General features: G+C 45.1%; 1 long non-coding RNA gene across 2 annotated transcripts in view; it reads left to right on the top strand.

Annotated features, from left to right (window-relative positions):
* The window catches only part of LOC118083001 (uncharacterized), a 58,275-nt gene that overhangs the window by 15,953 nt on the left and 14,933 nt on the right, over positions 1–27,389 (top strand). The window contains exons 2-3 of one of the 2 annotated variants that reach the window (XR_015949184.1): positions 4,302–4,354; positions 10,901–11,128. This is a non-coding gene — a long non-coding RNA (uncharacterized LOC118083001). The remainder of the gene's footprint in view (positions 1–4,301; positions 4,355–10,900; positions 11,129–27,389) is intronic. The other variant, XR_009557394.2, reaches the window with a different exon arrangement.

Genomic DNA, 27,389 nt, shown 5'->3' with positions numbered 1-27,389 from the left:
TTTGCAAGCTGGAGAGAAGCATCATTCAGTTCTATCAAGTCTCTCTGAATGAGAGATCTGCCTCGTGCAAGCCTATCTGAAAGATATATACAAAGAGTCTAACCTTCTTCCAAGTTCTGATCCTGGAAAGAGCCAGAGAACAACTGGTGCGAAAGTGAACAGCTACCCATTAGTTAAGCAACGGCCACACTCAGCGCCTGCCTTGATCCATTATGAGCCTCCCAGGGCCCCCTTGGCAGTCCGTTGCTAACAGCCCCGAAGCAGCAGGAATGTGGAAGGAACAGGTGCTGGGGCTTGGGACCCACGCAGAGCAAAGAGGATAAGTGGTGCTACTGCTGTTTCTCCAGCAGCCTTGAATGAAGCCACCTACCTGAAGATGCTTAATTGTTTGACTCGCCTATAGATTTTCCTTAAAATGCCGGATGCTGGCAACATTTAACTCCTTCGGCTGCTGTCAATGGGTCACTTGTGTCGTTGCCTTTCCCTAGCATTGTTTAAGGATCTGGGAAAGGTCTCTGGTCTCTGTAATATGGAGACCTGTGTATGTGTGCCAACAAATGCAGACCCCCCCCCCAAAGTGTCCCTATGTTCCAGGGACAGTCCCGGATTTTAATGTAGTTTAAACATTTTAATGTATTTTAAATTTTTGTCGGAAGCCGCCCAGAGTTGCTGGGGAAACCCAGCCAGATGGGCAGGGTACAAATAATAAATTATTATTATTATTATTATTATTATTATTATTATTATTATTGTTATTATTATTATTATTATTATTTACAGAAGCCATTCCGGTTTCTGATTTGATCCCGGAATGTCCCGGTTTTCCTTAGGATGTCCCTATTTTCATTGGAGAGATAGAATCATAGAATCATAGAGTTGGAAGAGACCACAAAGGCCATCTAGTCCAACCCCCTGCCGAGCAGGAAACACCATCAAAGATGGTGGAAGCTATGGCAGGAGGTCCTATTTTCATTGGAGAAATGTTGGAGGGGATGGAATTTCTGCCACCCGAGCCATCGGAAGGCAGCCCTGCATAGGCTGTATATTGTCTATTGGGCTGCAACCACCCATTCCTGTTCAGCCTCTCTCTCTCTCTCTCTCTCTCTCTCTCTCTCTCTCTCTCTCTCTCTCTCTCTCTCTCTCTCTGGTCGAAGTCTTCCCATCTCCCCGATGATGCTCCGTGCTCTGCAAGAGGGGTGGTAGATACAGATAGAAGATCTGCTTCTTGGACTTTTGATATCTAGAGTCGCATGGGGAGGCCCTCCCTCCTCCATCCCTTGGTTGCCAACTTTCCTGTCCCATCCCCCTAGTCTGTTCCTTCTCCTTCCTCCTTCTCCTCTTCCATCTGGGGCCACCAAACCATGCCAGATCTTAATGGAGCCCAGGGGCCGATGACAGAAGTTGCTCATCATCTGGGAGCTCTGCTGTTAATGCAGCAAACATACTGTGCATGGAATCTGTGATTTTGTGAAGACCTTAAAGTGGAAAAAAGCAAATTACATCCACAGTACTTTCACTGCTTATCAGCAAAGTTGCCAGAATATCAAAAGGTAATATGCAAAAGGTAAAGAATGGACAGGTGAGAGGTGCAGGTATGTTACTTTGCAAAAACATATTGCAAACTCCAAAACCTGAAAATGCTGCATGGGCGTACCCAGGATCAAAACTAGGGGGGGGGCAAGGGGAGGGGCCAAGGCACGGAAGGGGAGGGGCCACAAAGTGGGCGGGAACGGCGAACTTGCGCTCCGCCGGGCTGTGCCCCTCCCTAGCAGCAGGGCTGGTGGGCGGAGGCGGAGCCCAGCCCAGCGGAGCGCGAGTTCAGCGTTCCTGCCCGCCGCGCCGCGCTCTCTGGTTCCCCGCCGCGCTTGGCCTTGCCAGAGGGCGCGACGGGGAGCTGGAGGGAGGGCGCAGCGCGGCGGGCGGGAACGGCGAACTCGCGCTCCGCCGGGCTGTGCCCCTCCCTAGCAGCAGGGCTGGTGGGCGGAGGCGGAGCCCAGCCCAGCGGAGCGCGAGTTCGGCGTTCCCGCCCACCGCGCCGCGCTCCCTGGTTCCCCGCCGCGCTTGGCCTTGCCTGAGGGCGCGCCGGGGAGCTGGAGGGAGGGTGCGGCGCGGTGCGGCGGGAATGGCGAACTCGCGCTCCGCCGGGCTGTGCTCCGCCTCTGCCCACCAGCTCTGCTTCTAGAGTAGGGCAGCTGCCCTAACTTGCCGCATGGTGGGTACGCCCTTGAAATGCTGTGTATTAATAAGAAGGGTATTAATTCTTATTTCATTGAATTGTGTAAAAAAAAAGGAGGGTGCAATTGCAATGTGAAAGCATAGTTGTTTTCACTGTTGAACAAGATAAACATGGAACAATTTTTGCTATTCGCTATTACAAAGTGAATTTCTCACACTGGTATCAGCAAAGAACTTTGCACTTGCAATGATAAAGTCTCCGCGAGCGGCCTAGAAACATTCTGGGTCTTCAGTTCCCTTTTAGACTTTTAAACAGTGTGCTATTTTCTCAAATACCACCAGATTCCAGACATTGTTACACCACAAAGAAGACAACTGCAAATCGTGAAATGCCTTCCATTTTTCAGAAATGGGCGTTTGAGCAGCTGCCGGTAGCCGCCTTAAGAGTTCCTGGGAATGAATATAAAAATATAAAGAATGGGATTGTTGCTTTGTTTTTCTGACCCTTCAATTTAGAGATAAAAAAAACTTATACTGTAATGACGACCCATGAAGATACTATGGCCATGATAAATTCACTGGTGCCATCAGTCCCCTCAATATTCCTTAGCGGGTGACTCAGCCCCCCAATATTGAGGGAACGGAAGAGGCTGAGAGAGTTGAAGCCGCAGCCATTGAAGCTGCCCAGTGCTGGGAAAGGACTTCTCCTGAGGATGTACTTCATCCCAACAGTGTGTCATCGTCACATGTGTGATGTCACAGGCATGTGATGTCACGGCCCCTCAATCTTCAGCCCAAGGCAGCACCTCTGTGTACTACTTTTCTGGGCCAACTGAGGTGGCAAATGGATGCACTTGCCAGGCTCAGTATGAGCAAAATAGAGCCCTTCAGACTCAAGTCTCCCGTTTCTGAATGAGCTGAACCCCTTCTAAAAATAGGGATAAACTTTAGGGGAAGTTCCAAAAAGTGCACTGTGCATTTCCAACATAACTAAAGCAGATGGGGGGAAGGCGCTCTGGCCTTCCAGAAGCTGTTGGACTTCCAGCTCCCATCAGCACCAGCCAGCATGGCCAATGGCCAGCGGCAACGGGAGTTGTAGTCCGGCAACACTTGGAGGGCCAGAAGTTCGTGTAACAATGACAACAAGAAAAAGTATACCTCTTATGGCTGGTTGAAATAAAACACTCAGACTCAAACAGTACCTTTTTCTCCATCAAAGCTTCTTCTGAATGCATGTTTTCAAACTTTTCTTGAATAAGATAGCAGGGGACTCTCTTTCCACTTTACACAGACCCTCCGAGTTAAAAAGACTGGCTCTCTTCAGAGAATAATCTCTCTCCTCTTTTCTTTTCTTTGTAGTGTTTTGGGAGTCGCACACACTCACTACTGCAAACTTCCGCTAACAATGCAATCAAGTAACTTTCATTCCCTGCCTTCTTTTTAGCAGATTGTAGAATAATTTAATAATAATAATAATAATAATAATAATAATAATAATAATAATAATAATAAACGGGGGGCAAGGAGAGAAGGGGGAAGACCCTAAAGCTTTGACAGATGGTACTCAGCGCTTGACTCCTGCTGAGCTCAGCAGGGCCGGTGGTTTAGCACTGTCAAAAAGACTCTTGCCTATGAAGTGGATAACAAAGTGTGGCCTGCCAGCCTCTTTTCCTATAGAAAAGCTTGGTTGTTGTAACATGTCGCTCCCTGGCTTTCTTTCGCTGCGGTGGGGGGAGCTTTAAAAAAAGAGAAAACCTTCTGAAAGCTTCGGGCTGCCCTATGCGGTGGGCAGATGCTTTTCTGCTAGAGAAATTGGGAAGCGAAATCAAAGAAGCAAGAAGCGATGCGGCAGGGAGGGAACTTCGGAGGCCCAGGCAAGCTCCGGTGGCGAATTTGGAAGACTTCAAAGAGGATTCCAGCTCAAAGGGAAGACCTAGATATTGAATAGATGCTGTCTAGTGTCGGGGGTTCTTTCCCTCCCCACGGTGGCCTTGCCAAATGAGCTTATGCCAAAAAATCAAAAGTGGACTTTGGCTATAAAATGCTGATTTTGATGAATTTTCGCTAGCGACCTCTCGGCTGCAAACCTGTTGACATCCCGCCGTGTTCTCTCTCTCTCTCTCCAGACATGCCCCCACCCGCCTGGCCAGATTGGAAGCATTGCAAACAATCCTTTCTGGTAAGCCTGAACATCTTTCTTTATGGGGTGAGGTAGAAAGTTATATTAAGATATATTAAGATATTAGAAAGTTGTAACCCTTACCGCTCTGTTACAAACACCTTGATTTTTCTGTTCTGGAAGGAAGAGTGTTGGCCCAGCTCCAAAAATGTATCTGTTACAGTGAATGTCCAAAATTAGGTGGTAGGCGAATGTTGACAATCCCGGATTAATTTTGAGCCTACGTGAAAATGGATAGAGATAGATGGAGACAGGGTTCACCCAGGATTGCCAACATTTGCAAACTGAATGCCGACCACCAAATTTTGGATACTCTCTTGGTGTAGTCATAAGGCAACCTGCTAAAGAACTGCCACCCGCTGGTAACATTCAAAATCCAGACTTGCTTCTATAATGTCACCCTGCTAAAAAGTTTTTGTAGATTAACCTCCCTTCTCCCAGTCTTAATTCGGCTTCCCTTTTTGGCACATAAGACGCAAGGGCATATTGAAATCAACAGCGCATACTCTTATGTTTTGGGTTGAAGCGCCAAAAATATAGGACACTGTTCAATATGTCAGTTCTCTTTATACTTCTCCATGGACATAATTTGCTTCAGAAAAAATTAATGCGGAATTAATAACTGAAATACAATTTGGTGCAGAAATTGAAAAGGTCCAGCCCCTGAGATAGTCTAGGTAAGAGATCTTAGCTGACAGGTATATAAAGGAGGGAGTAAATAAGGTGGGAGTTGAATGGCAATGAAATGCAAAAATTACAGTCCTTTATAATCCTACGCAAGTTTATTTTTCTATTACTTTAATATTTGCCTATTGTGTCTATAGAACTGTAAAAGGATGGGCACACCCAATGAAGACCATTTGAGTACATGTAGTTTGCTTTTTGATTCTAAGGAGAGAGAAACATAGTATTTTGGCAGAAGCATATTCCAGCACCCACATTTTCGGAGGGCCCCTCCAAACATCCCTTTTATTGTATATTCATGATGACGTACTCATGATGCTGTTGGGGTGGTTATACAAAATCCTGCCTCCAATACTGCTTGCACTTTCAAGACAGGCATACTGCTTCCTTTCCCATCTTTACATACTCCATAGCTTCTGGCTGAAATCCTAGAACATTTCATCCCACAAATGTATGGCGGAGAGGGGGGGTCCTGCTTTTGTTGCACTATAGTTCAAGAGCTGGGGTATGCAATGGGGTAATATCTCTGGTAAGGGACACGTTATGCTCATTCTGGGGTAGTTTGGTCCCCACCTGGCACTCAGCTCTCACCTGTGGCTCCTAGAAGTTGTCAGCATGTGGCAGCGGCCACACCCCGGGAATGGCATCGACTGGCCAGCTAAAACAGATGAAGATAGCTGATGGGCAGTGCCAGATTTACGTATAAGCTAAACAAGCTATAGCTTAGGGCCCCACTCTCTTGGGGGGGCTCAAACAAATTTTTAAAGCAAAAAAAATGGCTGTACATTTCCAAAATATAAGATAAAAACAAAATAAAATAAAACTTACATACAGCAATGGTGTTTTGTGTTGTATAGGCTCCTATGATATAAGTAATGGGCCCCGCCTGCTAGCCTGCTCCCTAAAATATCACTGGTTTGCTCATTTCTGTATATAGGGTGCCTACATTTTGCATGTGCAAAGGGCTTTAGATACCTTTGTTGTTGTTTAGTCGTTTAGTCATGTCCGACTCTTCGTGACCCCATGGACCAGAGCACGCCAGGCACTCCTGTCTTCCACTGCCTCCCGCAGTTTGGTCAAACTCATGTGGGTAGCTTCAAGAACACTGTCCAACCATCTCGTCCTCTGTCGTCCCCTTCTCCTAGTGCCCTCAATCTTTCCCAACATCAGGGTCTTTTCCAGGGAGTCTTCTCTTCTCATGAGGTGGCCAAAGTATTGGAGCCTCAGCTTCAGGATCTGTCCTTCCAGTGAGTACTCAGGGCTGATTTCCTTCAGAATGGATAGGTTTAATCTTCTTGCAGTCCATGGGACTCTCAAGAGTCTCCTCCAGCACCATAATTCAAAAGCATCAATTCTTCAGCGATCAGCCTTCTTTATGGTCCAGATCTCACTTCCATACATCACTACTGGGAAAACCATAGCTTTAACTATACGGACCTTTGTCGACAAGGTGATGTCTCTGCTTTTTAAAATGCTGTTTAGGTTTGTCATTGCTTTTCTCCCAAGAAAATAGATACCTATTAGGTCCATAAATGTAGCATATATTCAACACAAAAAACAGCAACAATTTGTTGTTGACAAAAGACAGCTGGACATATAAAGGGCCCCATTACCTTCAGTAGTTTAGGGCCACATCAAAGCTATATCCGACCCAGATCATGGGTCTCAAATGCTCAGTGAGTTAGGGACTTCCTCTGCATGTGAAGACAGGCTCTGATAGATGGAACAGATGAGACCAAGTGGGTCCAATGGTCAAGAAGGCTGTTTCTGCATGTGCTGTAGAGGGAAGTGAGGGGCAGGTGGGGCTCCTCATCCTGGGAAGGTAGCCCATCTATGAGAAGGAAAACTCTGATCTTAAACCTCCCCTGCCTTGCAGGATACCTTCAGGAGTAAAAAAAAAAAAAGACCAATCTGGACAGGCACTGAAGTAACATAAATGCAAGGGGTGGAAGGAACATTTTTAGGAGACAGGAATGCTTCACCTGTCCTGTGTCTTTCCATTCTAACCCACAAATCTACCTCTTTCAGGGGTAATTTTCTGCCATTTTGGCTTACCACTTGTGGTGGAGACACCATTTACATCAGAGAGGAGACTGTGGGCTTCCCCTCCCACCCAGTGGAAAGGATACGCGTTGCATCATTTTCCCACCATTGATTCTGGGACTGGTAGTCCCACGCTCATCTCTGGCTTAAAAAGAAATTCCCAGCCCCTGGGAGTAACTGGTTCTGCCACTGCTGCAAGGCAGAAGCAGAAGGCAGTTGAGGTAACTCAACAGCTCAAAGGTGCACACAGTCCTGTTCCCCCGTGCGCACACTAAGGCTGAGCATGGATGTGCTCACCAGTGTCTTGCCAGCAAGGGGGGAAGGACTGCTAAGGATGGAGGAGAACATCTATCCAGTTTGCATTAGAAGGCGTACTTACCTCTTTCACACTTTGCAAAATTTAATGAGAGACCAAAACACAACCACTCTACCAAATTCACACATTTTTTTTCTGTTCTGCAGCCAAGTACATGCATACAGAAATGAATGCATGCCTTACTGGAAAATATCATGCACAAATGGGGAAACTGGTTTGCAAAAGTGTTTCCATTAGGAGAGATTGCATATAGAAATGTGTTTGTTGGGAGAAATTCAAACAAAAACACTGGTGATTTTCATGAGGCCTTTTTAAAATCTTTACCACCATCATTATCGCAAACTAATGCGGAAATACTGACAGGCCTTTGCAACTATTTGATTTTTATTTTGATCAGCCAGGCACCTTAAGGATTATCAGTAGTGTTTATATTTAATATTTATTTCTTAAATGGTGTTTTATGTTTTAACATTTTACGCCACCCTGATATTTCAGCCTATGTTGGTACAGAAATGCTTTTTTAAAAAAAAAACCTTAAGATTGCAAAAATGAGAAACCAAATAGATCTGCCCGTTTTGCTTCTGCTTGAAAGCTCATGAAATTGTTAACTCCATTATATTTTCTTAGTCCTTTAAAAAAAAAATCTGTGTAAGCCACTTTGATGACCCAATGTGGAAATATTTCAATGAATAAAATAAATATGGCAATTGGTTGAGAGGGGAGCTATTCCTTCCCTAGGTGCAAACTGTCCTCCGCAGAGTTGGGAAGAGACCCAGCGCCAGAGTCTCTGTCTGCAGAAGCCCAAAATCTCCACCTCGCCCCTTGTCTAGAGAAATCCCCCTCCTCTCCGCTCCAAGCTCCATCTCCGAGTGAAAGCACAACATGCTGGCAGGTGGTGTTTGGACCCAGGAAGCAAAATCTCTGGACCCTGCATCTGTCGCACCTGCCCTTCTGCGGCTGGGGTCTCTCGCTTTGTTGACTAGAAAAAGAGACAGGGCACCTTGCCAGCAGCCCTCGTGTGCCTTCTGAGCCAGATCCCAGTTGCTAAGGGGCTTGGGGAAGACATCAAGAGAGAAGCAAAAGAATAAAAGTAAATTGTGCTTTTCCTTTTCCACAGAGAGAGAACGAAGATGTGGGCAGATTATATGTTAACAAGGAGAGGGAGGGTGTTCTCAATCCCATTTGGGGAAGGGCGGTAGCTCAGTGGCAGGACATCTGCCTTGCAAGCAGAATGTGTCAAGTCCAATTCCTCTCAGCTCCAGGTAGAGTTGGGAGAAACTCCCTGCCTTAAAACCCAGAGAGCTGCTGCCGGTCTGTGTAGACCATACTGAGCTAGATAGCTCAGTGGTCTAACTTTGTATCAGGCAGCTTCCTGTGTTTCTTTGCTCCCTTGTTAGGTTAATAGTCCAGGAAGGTTGGGTGGTGTTTCATCAGTGATAACAAATCATTAGAAGACGGTCTCTTGATAGCTGGAAATCTCTCTCTGATTTTGAATGGGATACCCATCAATGTTTGGTGACACAGAGAGATGCCCAAATTGCTGTTTAAGTGTCCTGATCCATAAGGAAACTGACTACCAAAGATAGGCGGCGGCCTGTACATTGTATTAATCGTGCGAAGAATTTGTTTTCTGCCTTATCTTTTTCTGCTATTGCATTTTTGGTACGATTGTTTTAAGGTTATTGTTATTGTGAGCCGCTTTGAGCTCAACATTGCTGTTGGAAAAGCAGGGTGCAAATATCAAAAGAGAGAAGTCTGTAGTCCCAGGGTTCCAGAGAGATACCGGTAGGAAGGCAAGGTGGGACAAGATCAGCACCTTAGAGAGGGACTAATGTGTGGGTTTCAGGACCACAGATAGCAACTTGGAAGCAGAGGCAGAACATACAAGTTGTCTCAGCAATGCCCTTGAGCAGCTGGCAGAGGTGGGGAACCTCAGGCCCAGGAACCCAATGTGGCCCTCTAGCCTCTCTTTCTGGTACGCTCCTTCTCCCTCTCCCCAGGCTACACCAATCACTCGCCCTGCTTCTGACCCAGGGGCTTCCCCCCCCGAATGGAATGTGTCCTTGAGTTCTAATCATGTCTCTGCGGGAGCACAGAGGGGGTTGTATGAGTGCCTGCACTGTACAAAGGCGAAATTTGCACCCATTGCTTCACCTATGGGTGCTTCTGGCCCCGCCTTGAAGGAGATAAGGATACAAGAATGAGATACATTATATATATAGATATACAGCTACAGATAATAATGATGATGATAATAATAATTATTTATTTATTTATACCCCGCCCATCTGGCCGGGTCCCCCACCACCACTCTGGGTGGCTTCCAACACACATTAAAATACAATAAAATATCACAGATTAAAAACTTCCCTAAACAGGGCCTCCTTTAGGTATTTTCTAAATGTCAGATAGTTGTTTATCTCTCTGATCTCTGCTGGGAGGGCGTTCCACAGGGCGGGTGCCACTACCGAGAAGGCCCTCTGTCTGGTTCCCTTTAGCTTTGCTTCTCGCAGTGAGGGAACCGGCAGAAGGCCCTCGGCGCTGGATCTCAGTGTCCGGGCTGAACGGTGGGGGTGGAGACTCTCCTTTAGGTATATTGGGCCGAGGCCGTTTAGGGCTTTAAAGGTCAGCACCAACACTTTGAATTATGCTTGGAAACGTACTGAGAACCAATGTAGATCTCTCAGGACTGGTGTTTATGTGGTCCCGGCGGCCGCTCCCAGTCACCAGTCTGGCTGCCGCATTCTGGATTAATTGCAGTTTCCGGGTCATCTTCAAAGGTAGCCCCACGTAGAGCGCATTGCAGTAGTCCAAGTGGGAGATAACCAAAGCATGCACCACTCTGGTGAGGCAGTCTGTGGGCAGGTAGGGTCTCAGCCTGCGTACCAGATGGAGCTGGTAAACAGCTGCCCTGGACACAGAATTGACCTGCGCCTCCATGGACAGCTGTGAGTCCAAAATGACTCCCAGGCTGCGCACCTGGTCCCTCAGGGGCACAGTTACCCCATTCAGGACCAGATAGTCCCCCACACCCACCCGCCCCCTGTTCCCCAGAAACAGTACTTCAGTCTTGTCAGGATTCAACCTCAATCTGTTAACCGCCATCCAGAGATGGAGATACAGATACAGGTATACAACACATTTCAAATTAAAAAGTGGCTGTGTGGCACAGGACGCTGCCTTAAACTGAGTCAGACGATTGATCCTCCTAGCTCAGTGCTGGCTACACATGAGTTCCCCACATGAGACACTCCCTTGGTGCCTTTCAGTGCCCTCTGCCCTCCCATTAACATTTTGGGAAGGTTTTTAAAATATATAGATAGTTTGGCTGAAGAGGTTGCCTCCCTGGGGGAGGCAAGGTTTCTGCTTTTTTGCTATGTTTTGTTTGCTTGGGGTAGATGAAGAAGTTTGCATATTGGGGACTGGGGATGAGGGCTCTTGCATTGATTGCAACTTGGGCACTGTTGTAAAACTGCTGCATTTTTTATTTTATTTTTTACTAGCTTGTTTCCAGGACTAATTCAAGAAGATGCAGATTTTGACAGTCAAAGCCTGGAACAGCCTGGATCTCAAGGAGAACTTTTCTCTCCTATAATCTCACTGGGCCTTTAGGATCTACAAGTGAGACCCCAATCTAAGTTCCTTCCTTTAGCAAGGTAATGTTATCACCTACCTGGGGCAAGACCTTATCTGTTGTGGCCCCAGAGTTGTGGAAAGCTCTCCTCCATGAGGTCTGTATTAATTCTTCATTGGTAGACTGGGGGGGGGGGAGATGCTGCTGTTTATTTGGATGTTTGGGGGTTGGTGGAGATAGTTGTGGATTAGAAATGTTAGTTTTGATTCATTTAGCTGGAGTTGTTGTTTTCTGTTTCCAATGGATTGCTTTTATTTGCATTTGAAAACAGTAAAAAAAATCTGACGAAGTGTGCATGCACACAAAAGCTCATACCAAAATAAAAACTTAGTTGGTCTTTAAGGTGCTACTGAAGGAATTTTATTGAAAGAGAGTGTAAATAAATAAATTCCCCAAGACAGGGGACATGTTTTGTTGCTATTTATATTTCTCTTTATTTACAGAAATTGTACCGTATAATGTCTCCTCTGGATGACCTGTTTATTGAGCATTCATCCTGATTTGCTTGCATAAAGCTTATGCCAGAGTCTAGATTATATCTGGTTTTTATTTTATCATTGTTTAGGGGGCAGTTATATGGCAAATGAGCATTCATTCTCCATTCATCCTGATTTGCTTGCAAGGTGTACATTCATCTTCTGTATATTCATTCACCCCATACATTTCTATGCATCTTCCCCATCTCAAAACTCCCAGTTTCTACTTAAAGTAGATCTGTTGCAGTAGGGGAGTCCTTGAATCTACTTTAATTATACAAACATATCGTTACAGTATGTCCAGTCTGGAGGCGCTCTAAATTTTAAAAAAAAAATACCCCAAAACTTCCTGCTTCTCTCTGCACCCCTATCTATATCCCACCCATCAGAAATCCCTCATACAGTATTGTGAAATTGTACCTGCTATCAAATAAGCAAGCAAGTGGTTGTGCTTTGTTCAATGCAATGTATAAGAGGATTGGACCCTGCCCCAAGGAGCTTACAATATACACATTATTTCTTGTAAGGGAAGGGAAAGAAGAGCCTAGGCATGGCTCCGAGTGTAACTCCCCTTTTATACCGGGACAGAAAAAATTGTTGCACTAGAAATGGTCCCTCAATATTCCACAGCCCACATGGCGGGAGGAGGCCAAAAAGGGCCTATTATGCCCTACAAAAGTCTCCACACACAAATGCCAGGCACTCACAATGTTGTGTGCCCCCCCCCCCCCGTGGGCCTGCATCCCTCATTTTTCATAATAATATAGTATGTATAGCCCACTCTTCATTGAATATATCGGAGTGTAGAATATAGCAAATGTACAATATGCAAAAAATTGCAGAATCAAAAATTAATAATTTAAAATTAAGAACTCCAGCATAAATCGGGGGCGGGGCGGGCGGGTTAAAGAGCTCTGAGAACAACCATTAGAATGTCCCTATGACCCCAAGAGTGACACCTAACCAACTAAAACAACAAAATGGCCTTATGAAAATAAGATCCCGAGCTATGGCAGAGGGGTCCGCAAGATGTTATTAGAATAAAAAATATATTAAATATATTTCATATGAAAACAGATTTTTTGTTTTGGCCGCTTCCTGCATGAGCAGAGTCTAGCACAGAGTCTGTTTTGCAAAGAGGCAGCGCGCGCATTCTACTAACGCTCACCTCCCCAAGATGCTTTGCGCGCGTCGGCTCCATTTGTACGCTACTGCGCAGGTACCCTGTCTTCTCCATTCCCCTCCCTCCTCCCTGGCGCGCACTGCCTCTTTGCAAAACAGTAGTGTTTGTAAACAAAGCAAGCATTTTCTTCCATGTGTTTCATGAAAAACAAATATAGGAATCGGCTCGACATGCGGTCGGATTTCAGAGTGAAAGTTTCAAGTTTGGAACCTAATATTTCAGAAATAATGGATTCAAAGGACAGATTTAACTCATCTCATTAAGAACTGAAAATTAAAACTAACTGTATACTGATGGAGTACTCTGTTGTAACTGTAAAAACGTATAAATATAAAATATAAAAAGACTCTTAATTTGGCTCTCACTTTTTAATTTTAGGATTAGGAATTAATGGGGGTCCTTGTCACAATAGCGGCTCGATGAGGGGTCCTCGAGAAAATTTTGTTGGGAACCCCTGTTCTAAACAACAGTAGAATTAAAACCAATTCAATGCGAGTGTCAGTGAATTGCCGCGAACAGACAGAAGAGGGAGTGCTAGGCTCATTCCATTACTCTATGGATTTTTCTCCTGTTGCTCTGCTTCCTCTCTTCGATTCCTGTAGAATAAGAGTGCAACTTTCCCAGAAAGAAATATGACAGCAACAAACAGCCCTCACTGCTTGATTTTGGGGCAACAAAGTTTCCAAACGGGCTGCCCCCTCCCTTCCTATTTCTCTTTTCCAACCAATGCCCGACATTCCTTAGCTACTGGGCACACTCAGTCCCCATCGGGCCATTGTGGGGGGTAGATTTTTAGTTTGCTTTGTACTTTGCAAGGCTTAGGATGCCTGCCCCCCACCCCCCGCACCTGCAGAGTACCGATACCTCCCTCCTGTTTCTCGGTGGGCTTCTTTGGCGCCATTCCTGTGGGCACTCACCCCCTGCATTTGCTATCAGAAGGAGAGATTCTTGGCTGTTTCCATCAAGCAGTGGCAACGTTTTAAATTTGCCTTCTTCTTTTCTATTGGGTTTAAAGAAGAAGAAGTAAAATACACCCAGCTTTTGCTATCTTTATCGACTCGGGGGAAAGCCATAGCTTTGTAGCACGCTTTGCATATAAGTACCAGATTCAATCTCCTAAGAAATGTTTTGTTGACAAAAGGAAGAACCGTGGGGTGCTAGTGTCAGCCACAGTGGGTCCTCTGGGGCTTGTGGGCCCTGGCATTTGCACAACTTTGCTTAGTACTGATGCCTACCCTGCCATACAAGGCCCCCCACCTTCAGAGGTACAGTGGTTGACAATCAAAGACAGGGCCTTTTCAGTGGTGGCACCCTTGAGTTGTGCACTACTTGTTCCAAGGACATTTGGCTTGTTTTCCTTTTGGCATCATGTAAAGACTCCTCCTCCCCCTCTCCTAGGCCTTTAAAGGTTCATTTTAATTTTGCCCTTTCTGGTTTCAGCCTTTATTGCTGCTTTTTAAATTTACGGGTTTCTTATTGCTTTGACTCCTGCTTTTTCTAATTGGAAGGCTTGCTTTTTAATGTGAATTGTGTTGTGAAGCTTCCCCCTGCCCTCCTGTACTGCTCAGAGAGATGCCTTGAAAGTTTAAGCCGAAAGGCAGTTAGGAATCTGGAAACAACTGGAAAACGATAGAAAAAAAGTGGTATTCTATCAAAGGGGGAATGCATTTGAATCAGAAGACTTGCGTGATCTCAACAGAAACGTTCACAGCCTACAGCTGCAATCCTACCTGCGAGTGATTCTCCTGAACGAGATTGCAATGTTCATATATCAAATTCTGGATATCAAGTTTGCCCAGAAGTTCAGTTCTGTTGAGAAAGCCTCTTGACCCAAACTATCCTAAACTTGTGTGTTGCAGGGGGTTGAACTAGACGACCCTTGGTGTCCCTTCCAACTGTACAATCCTATTATCTGTCCCTTCCAACTGTACAATCCTATTATCCTACACACACACACACACACACACACACACACACACACACACACCCATTTGATGAGAGCGTCCTGGCAAATTGCGCTGAATACTTTTTTTATAATAAATTTTTAAAAAGCAATCGAAAGAGCTCACGCTGTGGCTTGCATCTGTCTCCTAAATGATCTCTAATCAGATTTACTTAATCCACTTGAAAAGGGGGGAAATGCTTTTTTTGTCCCCCAATTTGTTGAAACATCTGAAAGTTCGCAAGGTTGCGACCCCTCTTTCGGAAGGGAGATCCCCTGCCACCTGTAAATATCCTGGGGAAAACAGTTGGGAACAATGGAACACGTGCTGGTTAACCGTTGCCCGGGCAACAGTTACGGTTCATCCGTAGGGGGTCTCCGGCCCCCACCAAGGCTTTGTCCGGAGGAGACGGGGGCCAGCTGTTGCCGAATTGCCATTGTGGAAGATATTGTGAACTAATAGTCAGCCGCACAAATAGGCCCCTGTTCGTTTTCAATGGGTTTTTCCTTTTGCAAGGGGTGGGGGGGTGTTCCCTGCACCTCCCACAGCAGATAAGTCTCCAAGTTAGCATCGTGAAAACAGCCTGTTCACTGTAAATGCATAAATATCCCATTTATAATACAGTGGTTCTAGAATATATTTTTTTACTCCAGGCCACACTTTCAGAACAAAAAAAATTGCTCTCGGATTTTTTTATTGATAAGAAATACGTTGGAAAACATGAGCACGGTTGTCCTCGCTATCACTTGCTCTCATTTTGAAAATATATCTATTCATGTATTCCGCAAATGAAAAATAATAATTGTTTTCATGTTATACTATGCTACACTGAAATGTTTAAATGTTCTTTGATTGTCCTTGAGTTTTCCTGCCATGCTGGTCATTCTCTCCTGCCCCACCAGTGTGGCACACCACAGCCTTTGAGAACTACTGATTTAATAGAATGGACACCAGCTTAACATGGGTTACTTAGGGCTTTTTAATATATAGGTTAGATATAGCAGAAATATCCGACAGGATGGTGCAGAGTGATCCTGGGTGAGGGAGTCAGAATAGTTCGGAAATTCTGAGTCCCTTTTCCTGTAAAATGGAGCAAAAAACATTCTGCCATGGATAGTGCAGCTCTCTGGTCTTTCCCACCTGCGTTCTTGGGGGTTGCATCTCTGGGGGTGGCCCAAACAGGCCATCTCAAGATCTCACGGGAGCCATTGAAGCAACAAGGCAGAACTCCCTGGTCCTGAATGGGGTAGCTGTACCCCTGAAGGACCAGGTGCACAGCCTGGGAGTCATTTTGGACTCACAGCTATCCATGGAGGCACAGGTCAATTCTGTGTCCAGGGCGGCTGTCTACCAGCTCCATCTGGTACGCAGGCTGAGACCCTACCTGCCCGCAGACTGTCTCACCAGAGTGGTGCATGCTCTAGTTATCTCCCACTTGGACTACTGCAACACGCTCTACGTGGGGCTACCTTTGAAGGTGACCCGGAAACTGCAATTAATCCAGAATGCGGCAGCTAGACTGGTGACTGGGAGTGGTCACCGGGACCACATAATACCGGTCCTGAGAGATCTACATTGGCTCCCAGTATGTTTCCAAGCACAATTCAAAGTGCTGGTGCTGACCTTTAAAGCCCTAAATGGCCTCAGCCCAGTATACCTGAAGGAGCATCTCCACCCCCCACCATTCAGCCTGGACACTGAGGTCCAGCTCCGAGGGCCTTCTGGCGGTTCCCTCACTGTGAGAAATGAGGTTACAGGGAACCAACCGGGCAGAGGGCCTTCTTGGTGGTGGCGCCCACCCTCCCATCAGATGTCAAGGAAATATACAACTACAGTGGAACCTCGGTTTATGAACACCTCGGTTTACGAATTTTCAGTTTACGCACGCCGCGGACCCATCTGGAACAGATTAATTCACTTTCCATTACTTTCAATGGGAAAGTTCGCTTCAGTTTATGAATGCTTCAGTTTATGAACATACTTCCGGAACCAATTACACCCATGCTTCAGGTTAAATACGCTTCAGGTTAAGTTCTCCGCGGACCCGTCTGGAACAGATTAATCCTCTTTCCATTACTTTCAATGGGAAAGTTCGCTTCAGTTTATGAATGCTTCAGTTTATGAACAGACTTCCGGAACCAATTGTGTTCATAAACCGAGGTACCACTGTATCTGACATCTGAAGGCAGCCCTGTTGAGGGAAGTTTTTAATGTTTGATATTTTATTGTGTTTTTAATATTCTGTTGGGAGCAGCCCAGAGTGGCTAGGGAAACCCAGCCAGAGGGGCGGGCTATAAATAAATAACGGTGATGGTAACGGTGACGGTGATGATGTATGAATAGAAGGACTGGCCTCGTGACCTCGCAAGCTTGGATCCAAGTCACAGACTGAGAAATCTCTGCAGGCAAATGTGATGGCATGACTGCGATCTCACAGCTACCTGTAGAGGTTCCGCGATCTGGAGGCCTCACAACCCCAGGGTGCATCTTGAGCATGTATGGGCAAGAAGGCTGATAAATTCACAGTTGCGCAGGAAACAATTCACTTACGTTGCTATGTTGCTCTACTTTTGCTCTATTAAACTGGGTTACTGTGGAAGAGGCTCCCACTATGATAGCATCCACAGCCATAAAAGGCAGCCAGTGTTAAGTAATTTTGGCAATATTTATTATGCAGGAGCAAGAACCTGACTTCTGGGATGTTTGCAGGGAGGGTTTCCATCTTTTGGTATGGGCTGGAACTGTGTGATCTTAGCAGGACAAACTCTTTTTTTTTTAATAATTATTTTTATTAAAGATTTTCTTGGGTTACAAAGGTAGTCAATGTCTCATTTTTTTCATGCATCATTTTTACACATCAATTTTACTTGTTGAGACATTATGAGGAAGAGGGGGAAAGAGGTGGGTGGGATGGGGAGTTGGGTATGGTGGATTGCCGATGTTTCTGTTCTTCTTGATATGTGTAGGGGTTCGGCGTCAGCGTCGTTTGTGCAGGTTCTCTGTTGTTTGTTCGTGTTTCTTTGTTGGTGAGAGAGGTCAGGATTTGTCTTAGAATGTGGTTGTTCATTTATGGTTGGCTGTGATGATCCTTAGTTTCTTGCATGAGTGGGGAGGGAGGGTGTTTTGATCAAGTTAGCCATATTGATTTGTATGCTGACGGTAAGTTTTTGTCATTGTCCTGTTGGGCTGTATAAGTGATGAAGGGGAACCATATTGGGGTGAAGGTGTCTTCTTCTGTTTGTCCCCGTGTCAGTTTCAGCTTACTGGTTAGTTTTTCTAGTAGGGCTGTTTCCCATACAACTTGGTACCATTGGTCCAAGCCCACTCCCGATAGGTCCCTCCAGTGCCTGGCTATGATAACACACCAACTCTTGAGTGACGCCTCGTCCATCTTTTTGGTGGTAGCTCAGTGGTAGAACATCTGCTTTGCATGCAAAAGGTCCCAAGTTCAATCTCTGGCATCTTCAGGTTGTTGAATGATTGTGTAAAAGTGTCATTATTGTTTCACTGTACCTTTAAGAGTCAGGAAAGATTTAATGACTGGGGCTCTGCAGCTGTGGAGCAGCTCTACAGGTGTTGCTGTGAAGCTGATGATGCAGGGTATATCAGGGGTGTTGTGTGTTGCCTCTGTGCTGGGCGTTTTCCCAGTGTGCTCTTGGTGGGTGGTTTGGTTGTGTGGGTATTTTGTATAAGCCTGATTTAATTTTTGTTAAATTTACTTTCTCCATTAAACCAAGCATTTGTTTAAGTCTTGGTCTCTATGTGTAAGTTCCTCAACCAGTTTCTGCTGATTTTGCTTTTAACCCCAACATCTTGGTTATGGGCCCAGTGGTTGAGCGTGGAACTGCACATGTTAGTTTTTGGAGAAAGGTTTAGAAAGGTTTTTTCCTTCTTTTTGCTGCAACGGTTTTGTGGGCTGGTGGTTGAAAAGTTCCAGCATGGCAGACCGTGTTGCTGAGGCTGAGAAGGCTTTAACATTCCCGCAACTAACGGCCGAGAACTACAGTCTATGGTCCTTTCGCATGGAAGCACTTCTAACTTCCCGTGATGTGTGGAAGTACGTGACCGAGGACCCTCCTGCTCCTATGACCGATGCCTGGTCGAAAGGTGATGCTAAAGCAAGGGCATTAATTAACTTGTTAGTTAGTGATCAGCAAGTTGTGCATATAAGAAATAAGAAGACTGCCAAAGAAATGTGGGACAGTCTTGCGGCAGTGCACGTTAGAAAGGAGTCAGTGTCTGCCATAGCTAGCCAGATATCTGCTGTACCTCCAGCACAATTAACTGTGGAAGGGGTAACAGCAAGATTGATGGGCGAGCTGGACAGAAGGGAGGCTTGTGGGATTAGCACTCCTATTTCTAAAAATAATGAGGAACGCCGTATGCAAGTCTGTGGTGATTCATCTGCTTTCAAAACTTCCAAGCATTGCTGGTTTTGTAAAAAGCAGGGGCACCTTGCGAGGGACTGCAGATTTAAAAAGCAAAATGCTTCAGGGTCCGTTCCAGTTTGTAAATCACAGACAGCAACCCAGCAGTCGGCAGCACATCGTAAAGATGGACGTGAGCCGCGAGCGTTCCATGCTCGTGAATTAGGTCGTAAAGTAATTAAAGATGACACGTGGAAATCGTTTGTAGTAGATTCCGGGGCGTCAATTCATCTTTGTAACGACCGAAGTCTGTTTGTTTCTTTCGAAGAGGAAATTGGCACCATTCATCTGGCCAACTCCGACGTTCTACAGTCGCTTGGCAGAGGTACTGTGAAACTTGACTCCTTGAACATCACAATAGCAAATTGCACTTACTGCCCATCAGTGGACAATTTATCATCAGTAAGTTGCTTTGCACGCCAAGGAGTAACTGTGTGCTTCACAAAATCACTATGTGAGTTCTACAAAGGGGGAAAGCGTGTATTGTATGCCAGAGAGTCTGAAGGTTTATATAGACTATATTTTAAAAAGCATTCACAGCCACCTGTGAACTGTAGAGTAACCCAGCCAAGTCAAGGGTTGAGAAAAAGTCAGGGGCTGAGAAATGTAAAACCTCACTCCGGATGTATTCATGAGGCGCATAGACTTTTGGGACATTTAAATTTCACAGATGTGATAAAGACAGAGAAGATTGTTGATGGACTAAACTTGAAGCCATGTAAATACTATATGCAATGTGTATCTTGTTGTAAGAATAAGATTAAGGTTGCAAGAAAGGGTAAATGCTCAGGCAGGAAAGTAACAGAGCCATTTGAACGCGTGCATTGTGATTTAGTAGGGCCACTCCCTCCTTCTTTAGGAAATTCAAAATATTGGCTTACTCTTATTGATCAGTACAGCAGATATTGTTTTGTTTACACCATTGCTGAAAAGTCACAAGCACTTGAGAAGTACAAGATTTTTTGCAACTGGGTAAAAACCCACTTTAACAAACCTATAAAGCATTTGTTTTCTGACAGGGGGGGAGAGTTTGTTTCTGAGGAATTTTCACATTTCCTGGAAGCGCAGGGGACTGTTCACGAGTTGTCCTGCCCTAGAAGTCCTTGGCAGAATGGGATTGTAGAAGTAGTGCAACGTGATTTGCAGGCAGGTGTTAAAACTTACTTGCATGATGCTAATTTGGGGAAAGAATATTGGGCGGAATCTCTTCATGCCTATCTTTTTGTTAAAAACAGATCCTATCATTCTAGTTTAAATGTTACACCCTATGAAATGTTGTTTAAAAAACGCCCTAATTTAAAATACCTGCGAATTTGGGGTTCAGACGTTATTATTCACTACCCTGCTAGACACAAGTTGGATGAACGTAGTGTTCAAGGAAAGTTTATGGGCTACCAGCAGGGGGCGTACAGAGTTTATGTACCAGCAACTGGTAAATTTCATATTACCAGAAGCATGATTGAAACTGTAAATTGGAATAGAGTTGCTATTTTTCAAGATAGTGATGGTTTAGATAATGCTGATGAGGAGGAAGTAGAAGTAGAAGAGGAAGACGCTGGAGCAGGGGATACTAGTGAATCTGAAGACGAAAAGCCTGTTGTGTCTGGTGATTTGTTTGAAAATTTAAAGACACAGACACCTAAAGAAAGGTTAAGTTCTTCTGAGTTTTCTGAAAGTAAGAAAAGCCCACAAGAGTCTCAACAGTCTGATGATAGCAATTTACAGTCTGAAGCTAGAAGTCCAAATAGTTCTACTGATTCTGAAGGGCCTAGCTCTTCTTCAGGACTAAGACGTTCAGACAGAAAGAGACAGGAACCAAGACGGTTTTCAAAAGAGCAGTTATATACTGTGTATGCCAATAAAGCAGTTTTTGAGCCAAAATGCTACAACGATGTTCAAAAATTACCTTTGCATGAAGCTGCAAATTGGTACAAAGCTATGGATGATGAAATAGCTTCTTTAAAAGAGCATAACACTTGGTCTCTTGTACCACAAACCCCAGACATGAGAGTTATTGATTCAAAATGGGTTTATAAAGTGAAAATGAATGATAAAAACGAAGTTGTAAGGTACAAGGCTAGGTTAGTAGCCAGAGGTTTCCAGCAAATCCCAGGTGAAGACTATGATTTGTGTTACTCACCGAGCGTAAAATATGAATCTGTTAAGCTTTTGTTAAAAGATGCATCCCAGCGTGGACATTCTGTCTATCATGTAGATATAAAAACTGCCTATTTGTTTGCAGATTTAGAAGAACAAATTTTTATGCGTGTCCCTGATGGCGTAATCACCACTAAAGGAGTAGTGTGCAAACTAAATAAATCTCTTTATGGTTTGCATCAGAGTGGTAAAAACTGGCATCAGACTTTAGTGAAGGAATTGCTGAATTTTGGCTTTACACAAGGCAAGGCAGATAACTGTGTATTTACAAAAGAAAATGGAAATTCTGTGACCAAATTATGTGTGTTTGTAGATGATTTACTAATTTCTACAAAAACTAAACATGAATATACACAGATAGTGTCACTGTTACAAGAAAAATTTGATGTGGTAGAATTAGGCAAAGCTAAAAACTATATATCCATGCAAATTGAAGAAGGCAAAAATGGTTCTTATCTGATTCATCAAAATGCAAAAATAGATGATCTTGTTGAAATGTTATGTTTAAAGAATGCAAATGGGAAAGAAACGCCTATGGTATGTGGTTTCACTTTTACAGATGGCAATAACACGTTCTCTGACAAAACTTTGTATCGCTCTGCCATAGGCAAGCTCAATTTTATTCAAAGAGTTTCAAGGCCAGATGTGACTTATGCTTTTCATTTTCTGGCAAAATTTGTAGAAAAACCCACTACCCAATGCTTCAAAGCTCTTAAGAGAGTGGTGATGTACCTCAAACACACAAAACGTTACAGATTGGAATTTACACCATCTATTGACAAAGGTTTTGAAATATATTGTGATGCATCTCATGCTGTAGAGCAAAATAATTACAAAGGTACATCTGGTATGGTTTATTTTTATAATGGGTGTCCTTTTGAATGGAAAGCACAGAATCAAACGATTAATTGTCTTTCTTCAACTGAAAGCGAGTTATATGCCTGTACTCAGGCCATCCGTGATATAGAGTGGTATTTACAAATATTTGAAGACTTAAAGATGCCAGTATCACTCCCAGTAAAAGTTTATCTCGATTCCCAGAGTGGACTTGCTATCCTGTGCTCAGAAACCAACACACAGCGCACTAGAGTGTTGAGATTACGTTTACAATTTGTAAAGAATTTGATTGCTGACAAAACAATTGTTTTTGAATATGTCCCCGGTGACAGACAAGTTGCAGACATCTTTACTAAAGCACTTCCAAAAGTTGCGCATGAAAGACATGTACAAAGTTTGTCTCTGTTTCACAATAATGAACTGCAGGGGATATGTTGAATGATTGTGTAAAAGTGTCATTATTGTTTCACTGTACCTTTAAGAGTCAGGAAAGATTTAATGACTGGGGCTCTGCAGCTGTGGAGCAGCTCTACAGGTGTTGCTGTGAAGCTGATGATGCAGGGTATATCAGGGGTGTTGTGTGTTGCCTCTGTGCTGGGCGTTTTCCCAGTGTGCTCTTGGTGGGTGGTTTGGTTGTGTGGGTATTTTGTATAAGCCTGATTTAATTTTTGTTAAATTTACTTTCTCCATTAAACCAAGCATTTGTTTAAGTCTTGGTCTCTATGTGTAAGTTCCTCAACCAGTTTCTGCTGATTTTGCTTTTAACCCCAACACAGGTAAGGACAGGGAGAGAACCCTATCTGAAATCCTAGAAAATCACTGCAAGTCAATGTAGACAATACTGAGCTACAGTGGTACCTCTGGTTACAGATTTAATTCATTTCGGGGTGTCGTGCGACACCCTGAAAAATCAGTAACTAGAGGCACCGCTTCTGCACATGCGCGTGGCGCAATAGAGCGCTTCTGCGCATGTGCGAGTGGCGAAACCTGAAAGTATACACTTCCGGGTTTGTCGCAGCAGCCATAACCCGAAGATTCCGTAATGTGAAGGTTATGCAACACGAGGTACTACTGTATGTGGATCAGTGATCTGTCTTGGTTGTTGGCATCCATCTGTCTCGGGAGACAATGGAAGAGTGTGCCTTTGAGGGTTAAGTCAAACTGTTGGAGAGTTACAGTGCCTGCTGTGATTGTAGAGACCTATAGGGGAGAGAAATGTTTTAACTGCTGACTCCTGTGTTGTTTTTGCTGTGTTAGCAGTACCAAAGTGACCTCCCTGGGTGTCAGGGACTGGGGCAGAGGATGAATGGTGGAGACCACCTCCCCAACCTGACCCTTCCAGAGAAGAAGACAGTTCAGAATTACAACAGTAATTGTACGCAGTGTCTTTAGAAGGCATTCCAGGACACAGACACCCTCTCCCAGACCCCAGCGAGCATTGAAAATAGGAGAGCAGAGAGCTCAGAGGCAGAGGGCACTTCTCTGCACCCGTAGTGATGACACATGAAGGGAGAGAGGGAGGAAGTGGAGACTCACTCGGAGCAACACCATTATTCCAAGAGGTTGCCTTTCCAAGCCTCTCTCTGTGAATATTGAATAAAAAGCAGTTGGTAAGAACTTTTCCTTGTCTTATCCATTCCTGGCGACCTGCCATCGAGGTTGGATCCACCTGACGCTGGGGCACAAGCCTGGGCAGTGTGTATGGAGGTCCTGGGCTGCCCAGATGACAAGACCTCCCCTCTCAGCCTCACTGATGTGGTCCAAAGGAAAGCAGAACAAAATGTTTGGCACCAGCTTGGCTGCAAGAGTTGCCAGAAGGAGGCCTACAAGGCGCCATCCAAGCATCTTAGGCGCTTCCAGATTTGTGTAGGGTTAACTCCTTAGCCTTTTCTTCTTCCAAAGATATCCCACAAGGCAGCGGAGGTTCAGGATCAGAGTTTTCCTTCTCCAAGATGGGCTATCTTCTCAGGTTGACAAGCCCCATGTTTTATAAAATATACTATATGTAATACGCATAGCAAACTAATCACCTGCAAAGCATGGATCCTCATGTAGCCCGAACAGATCCATGCAGGCATAAGGGAGAGGTGTTGGCAAGCTCTGGGGGAACCCCAAAGTTTGCAGGAAAAGACAATCTTTATAGGGGAAACCAAAGGAGGGGAGCCCCAAAACCCATCCCTTGAGGGCTGAGCAGGCTCCATGGGCATGGAATGCTGGCTCGTGGTGATGAGGAATGGAAACGCAGCAAGCAGAGGAAAGGAATGGAGTATTCTGGGAAAGGGCATGGCTGGCTGGAGTCCTGAATAGGAATAGTCCATGCTGTAGCATTTTGTTGCTGGTCCTACTCTGCATCTGCAGAGTATGCCAGGAGAACAGAAGTTTACAGTCCCCTTGAAAGCAGCTCCCATATTCCACCTCCGTTGTCTCAACTACTGTCCCATGGTACTTATCGCAATTCTGACATGGTTGCTTGGTTGGGAGAGAACTGTTTATCGGAGTCCAACGCCACCGAAAGGGAAAGCTGGGTAAAGATGGCAACAGGATCGCATAGCAGATTGCCTGAACCCACTCTTAATAAAGTTCAGGGGCTGACCATGTGTTACATCAATAGTGTGGTTAGTGATATGCTGTGGGTTTTCTTTTTATTTATTTTTTTAAAAAAACAACAGGTACAGGGGCAATTTTCATCAGCACTTGGGGTGGGGAAATTTAAGCCTTCTCATCACAGCCGTGATCCCTGTAAAAAAAAACTCCTCTCCGATTCCACCTGGCAACTAGCGTTGTGGGGAGGGGAGCTCCCATTGACAAACCTGGCAGGGTTTTTAGAAGTGGGGGGAGGGATTCCTCTGCCACAGACTCCCCACTACTGCAGGAACCCCTGGGTTCTAGCCAAAGCAGTCCGTGTCCGTCCGTCCCCGAGCTTATTTTGAGGGCATGAAGGGGGCCACAGAGGAGAGAAGGGAAGGCTTCTAATGCAAGGCTCTTGTGCTTAGCTGAACGGGAGCATCGGTTTGGACTGTAAAATGGTTCTTCAAAGCTGACTTCTTTTTTATGAGGACTGTGAAATTTATCCAGTTCACATTGTCAAATTGGCACTTCCTGCACCGATATGCAAACCAAAGCACAGTTAGCCTTCAGAATTCACACTCCTGAATTTTGCAATGCACTTCTCCAGCCAAAAATTGCATACACGAAATAAATGTGGTAGGTGTTAGAAGGAAGTGTGCACAGGAACGCATATTTTAGTGAAAATAACGTACAAACATGCATTATATCAAGGGGGAAATCCTTGCCGAAATGTGTATAATTGAAAAAGCTGCATAAAAAGTGTGTGGTTTCCATGCAGACTTCTAAAAAAAAAAAATTTAATATAGAGAAAAGGGGGCAAATTGAACTTGAGATAGTAAAAACAAATGAGAAACAGAGAGAAACCCAAATTGACAGATTTGTCTGTCCCTTGTTTGGCATCGCAAATCAGACAAAAGAATGCCCTGATTTTGGCTCCGGAAGACAGAAACATCCCACGAGTGATAAACATTTCCCAAGCCAAGTCTTCCTTATGACATTGAGCTATTCTGTTTCCCTTATATTACTCAAGGTTGCTAAAAAGGCATTTAAAAAAAATAAAATTGGCCACAAGCGGCATGTTGATGTAGTAAAACGAAGGACGTGGAAACAAAAAATAATAATCCTATTTTTATGTTCCTTGCCCCCCAGGTTGAAGTTCAGGGTTAACAGCTGGAGAGATTCTTACGTGCCAGCTCGAGAGCACAGCTGTGTCTTGTACAGCATATAAACTCCTTCTGCTAAACATTTGTAGCCTTCGAGGAGGACGTACTTTGCGGTCAGAGCTTAATAACAGCAGGGTTCAAGAAGGCATTTTGAAAGTCACTGTCAGATCCCAGAACCATGTGAAGATGCCTCTTATCACTTGTCCGTCTCTCATGAGACCTGGCTCCATGTTTGAGAAAGCCCTCAGCAAAGGCCCTTCTGGTGGAACAGGTCTATGCTGGCAGGCACCACTAGGCTTACTGAATTCTGATGGATGGCAAGAAGATGTAGCCACTTAAATTTCCCACATTTGGGAAGGCTGGCCAACTCTAATCAGAGCATTAAATAAAAGAGGCCAGGTGTCAAAGAGTGAGCCCGCAGAAAGTCATATCTTTCAAAGTTGGAGTTAGCTCTTTATTTGCAAAAACACAGTCTTCACAGACTTGGCTGAGTGTCAGCTTAGGTAAAGGTAAAGGTAAAGGACCCCTGGACGGTTAAGTCCAGTCAAAGGCAACTATGGGGTTGCGCCGTTCATCTCGCTTTCAGGCCAAGGGAGCCAGTGTTTGTCCACAGACAGCTTTCCAGGTCATGTGGCCAGCATGACTAAACCGCTTCTGGTGCAACGGGACACCGTGACAGAAACCAGAGTGCATGGAAACGCCGTTTAACTTCCTGCCACAACGGTACCTATTTATCTACTTGATCTGGTGTGCTTCCGAACTGCTAGGTTGGCAGGAGCTGGGACAGAGCAACGGGAGCTTACCCCATCATGGGGATTCGAACCGCCGACCTTCTGATCCGCAAGCCCAAGAGGCTCTTTATTTGCAAAAGCACCGTTTTCACAGACTTAGCTGAGTAGGTCGGGGCCCATGAATCAGTTGCCAGGATTGAAAGTCCTTGCCTCTCCGCAGCCATCAAAGTCCCCTCCCCTCCAGGACTTTCCCCCTAGCGATCAGAGACTGTACCTGCATGCAGTCTGCCACTGCTCTGCCCGTTTCGGCCCTCTTCTGGTTCTGGGAGACCAGGGAGGAGGAGAGCTTGTTGCATCAGGAGGGGGAGACATCCTGGCTTCATCACCAGCCAGACTCATCTCTGCCTCCATCCTCCCCCTCGCCTGCTTCAGATTCTGCCTCTGATTCTGGACTTCCTTCTGCCACTGACTCTCCCAGCTCACTAAGCCCTGTTACCTCTTCAGGTTCCAACACCTTCTTCCGCTAACCACTCGTCGTCATCCCACCACTGCTCCCCAGGCTCTGAGTTTTCTTCTTCTCATGGTGTCCCCCAGCTGGTTCCTGCCACCATTCCTCTGCATCCAACATGTTCATGACACCAGGACAGGCATCTGAGGTGAGCCCACCAGGGAGCTGGGTCCTGACAACTGCCCAAGGGTACCAGCATGTGCTGATACTAGCATTGCTCTTTCCTGGCAGTGACTATCTGGGCTCATAGGCACAAGTCTTTTCCATTATTCTACCTGCAATTCTCTTAGCAGGGAGATTTAGGTATAGCTGAATCTGGTAGTTTGGGTTTCTCTGTTTTTCTCAATCATATGTGGGGTACAAAT

This window comes from Zootoca vivipara, chromosome 3, assembly GCF_965207765.1.
Source record: "Zootoca vivipara chromosome 3, rZooViv2.hap1.1, whole genome shotgun sequence".
Classification (NCBI taxonomy): domain Eukaryota; kingdom Metazoa; phylum Chordata; class Lepidosauria; order Squamata; family Lacertidae; genus Zootoca; species Zootoca vivipara.
This window is presented reverse-complemented; position numbering and strand designations above follow the sequence as displayed.